The sequence below is a fragment of the Syngnathus typhle genome, linkage group LG4 (assembly GCF_033458585.1).
Source record: "Syngnathus typhle isolate RoL2023-S1 ecotype Sweden linkage group LG4, RoL_Styp_1.0, whole genome shotgun sequence".
Classification (NCBI taxonomy): Eukaryota; Metazoa; Chordata; class Actinopteri; order Syngnathiformes; family Syngnathidae; genus Syngnathus; species Syngnathus typhle.
This window is the reverse complement of record NC_083741.1, coordinates 17,736,123-17,742,822: the sequence shown is the minus strand read 5'-3', so window position 1 is coordinate 17,742,822 and position 6,700 is coordinate 17,736,123.

Genomic DNA, 6,700 nt, shown 5'->3' with positions numbered 1-6,700 from the left:
AACAAGAGGAAAAATACTTCACACAATAAGCAAAATGTGACATTAAAAAAGTAAAAGTAGGAATCTGACATTAAAAAAGTAAAAGTAGGAATCTGCTTTCCTGTAAAGTTTGTTCCAATAACCAATGCACCTTTTTGGGAAGACCCGAGGACATCTGTATTTTCTTCCCCCATTTTTCATTAAAGTGTGCAGAACTTTAACCCTGCTGCCTGCAGCAATCCCCCCAAGGATGGTCATGTCTTTTTAGGGACATATCCGTCCCAGCTGAGCAGTGCCACTGTTCCTCATCCTGGAAGGATGTACTGTAATTGGTTGCTCCTGGGAAATGCCTGTTCTCATACAGTGGCTATAAAGTCTGTACCCCCCTGTTCAAATGTCAAAGTTTTTTTGTTGTATAAAAGAGATATAATAAATACTTTCAAGTTTCCTTCCACACGTGACCTATATAACTTGTGAAAATCAATCGAAAAGGGCAAAGCAAATCTCTTGCCCACGTGTGCCAAATTTACTAGACTTCTTTTCACTTTCCAGTGATTTTGTGTGTGGATTTTTTTCCCGTTGCCTATTTTCAAACTTACAAATTGTTGGCCTTGAAGGGGTTAAATGGAAATAAGACTGTGAATCTAGAAATGACTCCGCTTTGTTGTCCTGGAATCACCTTTAGTGATTCTGCAACCAAAATGATAGGCCTATTTGAACAACGCCTCCAAGGCATAACACACCTTGTGTTCTCTGATAACGACTGATAACATCTGCATTTAATGGACAGATCTTTGTAGAGGTGAGTGTTATTGTGTGTGTTTGCCTGAGATACATATTTATCATCCCACTCCGATTGCTGAGGCCAATTCAACAGACTGCTAAGAAGGACGCGTGGGGTGTAAGGGCAGCTTGTGACCATGGGGCGATTGTCTGACTTGATTTCTTCATCAGCAGGTGCCAAGGTCCACTGACACATGGGCATGCACATCCACAAACACACACATGCAGCATGCTCATGGAATGAAGCATATGCATAAGCAAAATCGCTGGCCAGTGAGGGTCCGGCACCTTGTGTTCAGGTCACATGCTGGGGTAACACTTGATCCGTCCATATGATCACTTTGGACGGGTATTCCGTCTCATTTTCTGCTCTACTTATTCTGGTGGTAATTAAATAAGACTGCATGTTTCTTCTATTTGCTGCCGATGCTTTTCCTGTTGTGTGATTCATGTCATGGCGTTGGTGAGGACGACATTTCAGTCAAAAGTAAGATATTAAAAAAATAAAAAATAAATCTAAGCTCCTTAACGGCATCTTGAATATGACTAAATGGTTCAGTGAAGATGTTAATGTTGTGAAGGTAGAGTGTACAGCTAATTCCAGCAAGGCAAGAAATACAAGGCTAAAATTCTTAATCTTTTGGGCAATTTTGATTCAATATGACGACAGAAATGTTACTAAAGGCACATTTTTAGTTCTAAAAAATGTACAACATGATTGCCTTAGTGTAGAGTGGAATCGATTCTAATCAATGCTCCTAGAATGCGATTCATTTCAGGAACCTCCATTTGCCCACTGCACGACTCGAGCAATAAATAAATGTTTGCAGAGAACATGAAATAGGCATGAAGTCTGCGTCGTATGCTGCGATTGCACACGCACACGAGTGCATATTCACAGTTCTTCCCAAGGCGTGTCCTGAGAGTTGGTTATTTTCTCTCTCCTCTAGCCTTGCCGTCACATCATGCCGAGTCAGTTATGAGTGGCAGAGGGAGTCCCTTAAGTAAACGATACAAAGGATGCATTATGGATCCTCACGGAGGTAAACAGGACCCTGTGACCTTTTGGACTACTGGAGCGAGACATAGAGGTAAAAGTTCAGCCCCCATTCCTCCAAAAAGCAGACGCCTGGATATATTTTTCATTACAGCAATATGTGGTTGGAGCCCCACGATGAGGGTCTGATAATATTAATGTGCATTGGATTTTTTTTTCATGCAGTTTCTCTGCATTTCTATGCAATAGTCAATTTTGTTGACCGAGCATCTCGGCAGACAAGATGTAGAACCGAGATGTGGTCAGGGGTAAGCAGATTTTCAGATGTGGTCAGGTAAGGTAGGTTGGCAACAGGAGCCAAAACAGGTCTGAAGCACAGCCAGATTACCCAACCAGAAGTGACAGCAATGCAGGGCATAAGTAGCTAGTTAACGAGTTGGGAGCAGGTGTGGAAATGAGCAGCAGGTAGTTAATGAGCAACAGGTAAGTGCTGATCACTATTTAACAGGATGGGAGGGGCAGGAGCAGAGAAAGAACTGCGGAGGTCCTGATGGCGCCTAATAATAAATATAACATTGGTAAAAATAGGTGTACAATACTTCATTTACTTTGATTATTAATGTGATTATTTAAAAACTTTATAATGTATTCTAAAAGTGCATTAAAAGTCTATATTTTCAGACTAAATAAAAAATAATTATTTTCTAATAGAAAATAAAAATATTGTTTCTATATGTATATTGAACTGATTTTTGGTCTTGGTCTTTGGTCTTTGATTATTAGTGTGATTATTTAAAAACTTTATAATGTATTCTAAAAGTGCATTAAAAGTCTATATTTTTAGACTAAATAAAAAATAATTATAATTTTCTAATAGAAAATAAAAATATTATTTCTATATGTATATTGAACTGATTTTTGGTCTTACAAAAATATTATAATGTGACTAAAGTTTCATTCTCATTTGTTTCTCATATTATGAAGAGAGGTGTTAACCGCAGATCTCACAAAAGATTGCCGCTACAATCATGATTGGATCAAAAGTACAAAAAACAACAACAAAACGGATTAATGTCACATTTAATCATCTGACACTAGCAGGTTGTCTTCCAACCATGTCAGATCACAGATGGTATCCCAGTCAGATTTATTTTCTTTCACACATATTAAACTTAAAAAAAGTCCATTAAGAATTCATTTCACAGTTTATGACCCTGCACCGGCTTCTCTCAACACATTAACTGTCGGCTTTGTGACACAACTTCCTGTGAGGTCTTGGATAAGCTTAATACTACCGAAATAGAAATAAATTGTGGAAATGCCAGTGGTGGTGAGTGAGAAGCAACTGAGTGATGCTCTCCAGACCCAAATGATGTCACTGTCCATATAAACCAAGAGGAAACCTTCATGTGGGAGACCCGGAAGTACCCAAAAACCTCATCAAACACTTTTTTCCATCTAACATGACTTAACTAACATCTCTTATATAAGTTCACATCAATGAAGTCCACACGGGCTACTAACCTACTTCCTTAAGAGATATACTTTTCCGAGGTGGCTTTAGAACAATGAGTCCCAGAGTAGAGGCATCAAAAAAAAAAATAGCCTGGGGTATTTGTCATTGTCATCAGTGACAACGTGGGGATTTGTCATTGTTAGGACAGACTCCAGTGGCTAGAAATGTTTCTTTCAAATGTTGCTAAAAAAACAATAACTACAACCTCTGGAGTAACAATAAGTGTACATTGGAGGTTTAAGCAACTCTCATTGTGATCCAAGCGCATCTCCCACATATGTCATTCCTTTAATGTTAATGTTATACTGTGACTCTAGAGAATGTTGAAAACTCACAAGAGTTTACTGTACCTCATTTTCTTCACCACTGCTTTCATTCCAGAAAGACCAGATTGAATGGCGTCTACTTTGGAAGACTAGCTGAGACAAAAAAAAAATTAAATCAACAGTTTTGATAGAAGTGGAAAAAGAGCCTGCTCATTACCACTGACAGTGTGGCGAGCATATTGTGCCAACGCAATATTTTTTTTTTGGTCTAAAGAACCTCATTACAGTTAATCTGTGCTTTTAAATCATGTTAAACAACAAAAAAAAAAAAACTTGAGAACACGGCTGGCTTTCCCAACACCCGCTTGTCCTATTTAATGGTCTTAGGAAGAAAAACGACCAATATTTTGGAGGGACTAATTAGCAGATTTTTCTTTTTTTCAACATAGGAAGATATTTTAGTATGTACAAAGTGCATAATTAATAAGCCAAGAAACTTAAATGGCTTCTGGGGTGTTAAGCATTAATTACATCTGAAAATTAACATATCCGCCCCATCATTTTTTTTCCCCACAGTGAATTGAACACTGCAGAATCGACAGTGAGAAAGAAGGCTTGCTCCAAGGGGGCCTGCCGAGGTCATGAACTCCCAAACTTTACAAGCATGTGTTGTTTTAATATAATTTATTAACTACTTCAGGCCAGTTTGATCCATGACACAACCTGCCACTGTAACTGTTTTGGAGTCCAAATGATTCTCAATGCTATGCTAACAGCGCTATACTATTTACGTCTATTTGTTAGGATTTAACCTGACTATCCGGCATAAAATCTAATCCGACCTTTGCCATTATGAAAAGTTTAAATATGATACATGTAATGTTTGAGAACACTATTTCATCATTAATTATGTAAGGGCACATATCTGTAAAGAATTGTACTGTTCTGCCCATTTTTTTTTTTCCGTTGCTTCTTGATTAAAGTCGTTGATCATAGCAGCCCAGGATCTTCTTGTCTGTGTTTATTTCTGTCTGCAGTACACGCCTACACTAAAGCAGAAAATGTTTTAAAGTGATATGAATAGAAATATCTCAAATGAAATCGTCTTGCATCATCTTCATTCTCCGGTTTTAAATAAAATATGTTGTTCAAATGTATTCCCAGAGTACAAACGGTTCGTAATCCAGCTCATTGGGTGAAACCTCTACCCCCCTCACGTCAGGTGACCAGGTTGTGAATCACTGATCTGAGCAAAGTAATCATAGTCCTGTTCATCTTCCAGCAACTTGGGTCTCCATCTGTGTGCTCGCGTGTCTGAGATCCTGTCCGGAGCCCATCGTCGGACCCCAGGTGGCGGCCATCTGGGTCTCCCAGCTTAACACGCAGCATGGCTGCTTGTGTTAGGAAAGCATGCATGTGTTCATGTGACGGTGATCGTCGAGGGTGTTCTCATGTGTCAACTCACACATTTCAATGTGGATGATTTTTTTTTTTTTCAGATTTGGCCAACATGCAGAAGAGAGGTGAAGGGGCTTGATGATAGTCAAGTTGGGTCTGGCATGAAAATATTGTGCAGTGGGAGTGAAATGTGCGTGAAATGCATATTAGACTGAGTTTCTCATACTTGCTCTCACTCTCAAAGTTATGACACACTGACTGGGTTAACGTTTGCAGTAGTTATTAAATGTTAGGTCAGTTCATAATGTCTTATGGAGAACCACTTGCTTATCTGGAAGAAGTCTGGAACCTGAGGATCATCTTCAGCGAAACAGGTTTTGAATTGGTATTGAATCAAATCATCTGGTATTGTCCATGAGTACTATATCATTTGTATTTTAGAAGTAACTTGAGCAACACTGGGTATCATACAAAATAATAAAAGCAAGTTAAATACAGCCAACATTTGTCTTCAGTTCCTCGAGTGTCAGTATTATGAATGTCCCGTGTTCACACGCTTTGGGACACGTGTTGTCAGAGCCCACACAGCTCCTGCTTAGAGTTGATTTACACTCTTGTTGTGGACAAGCCAGGAGCTATTGTTCTCACCTTCTCCGCACAACCTTCTTCACCGCAGCATCAATCACACCATAACGCTAACACACCTCTGCCATTGTGCTCACATATGAGGATCCGCTTTGCGTGCTTGCATGCTTACCTGACTAGCATCTGTTGTGTCCCCAAAGCCCACCAGAGTACCAGCTATCAAAGTTACACAGGCTGTGCTGTGAAGCAGAAAAGTAAACAAATCGTGAACCGCCCAGAGTCTTTTGGAATAACTCACAGTGGCCATACATCATAGGGAGGTGGCCTGGATAAAAAAAAAAAACAGACAGATTTGGGTTCATAAACAAGGGTTATTTCACCACTGACTTTGAGAACATGTGGGATTTGGAATGAATTCAGATTATAATTAAAATGAACATTTTGGAAAGTCGCAGAGACAGCCCTGTGTTCCCATTATTCCAAATCGAGAAATGAACCTGGGATTCTAGCAGTGGTATGAAAATGCTGATAGTTTTGTCCAACAATTGCCTGATTTTATTTAAGGCAGCTTGGGTTCAGTGACAGTGTGAATTGTTATCTGTATCTATATTATACGTGCCCGGAGCACCAATACAGGATGTAGACTGCCTTCTGTCCACAATCAACTGGGGTAGGCTCCAGCTCCCCGCGGCCAAGAGGAATCAAAAATGGATGGATAGAGGGATGCATTCTGAATTCACCTTTAGCTTAACACGGTGGTGCCCATGCATTTTTTTGCACTGGATTTTTTACATTTGGGCCAGTTTCAAATGAGTAAAAATCAGCATCAATGGAATAAATCCGGACGTTTTAATTTAACCGTCTCTTCGGTTTGAGTGAATCTAAAAAAGGGACAGCTGCTCTGCAAAACTGCAGTTCTCCTCATTCCTAAAGCTGGATGGAACCCACACGGTCTCCCTATTAAGACACATGCCATCTTCTTATGATGTAAGAAATATCAAATACATTTTGAATATTTTGAATATCAAATGCATTTTCATTACTTTCTATTGGAAAAGCACTGAACAAAAGAAAATGAAGTCTCAGAAGTCCAAATCAAAAGGGCTAGCTGTGCTTTGGATGTTTCTGGTTTTCTTCAGTTTGCTAGCTTCTTCTTGGCTAAAAATTAAAATAAGT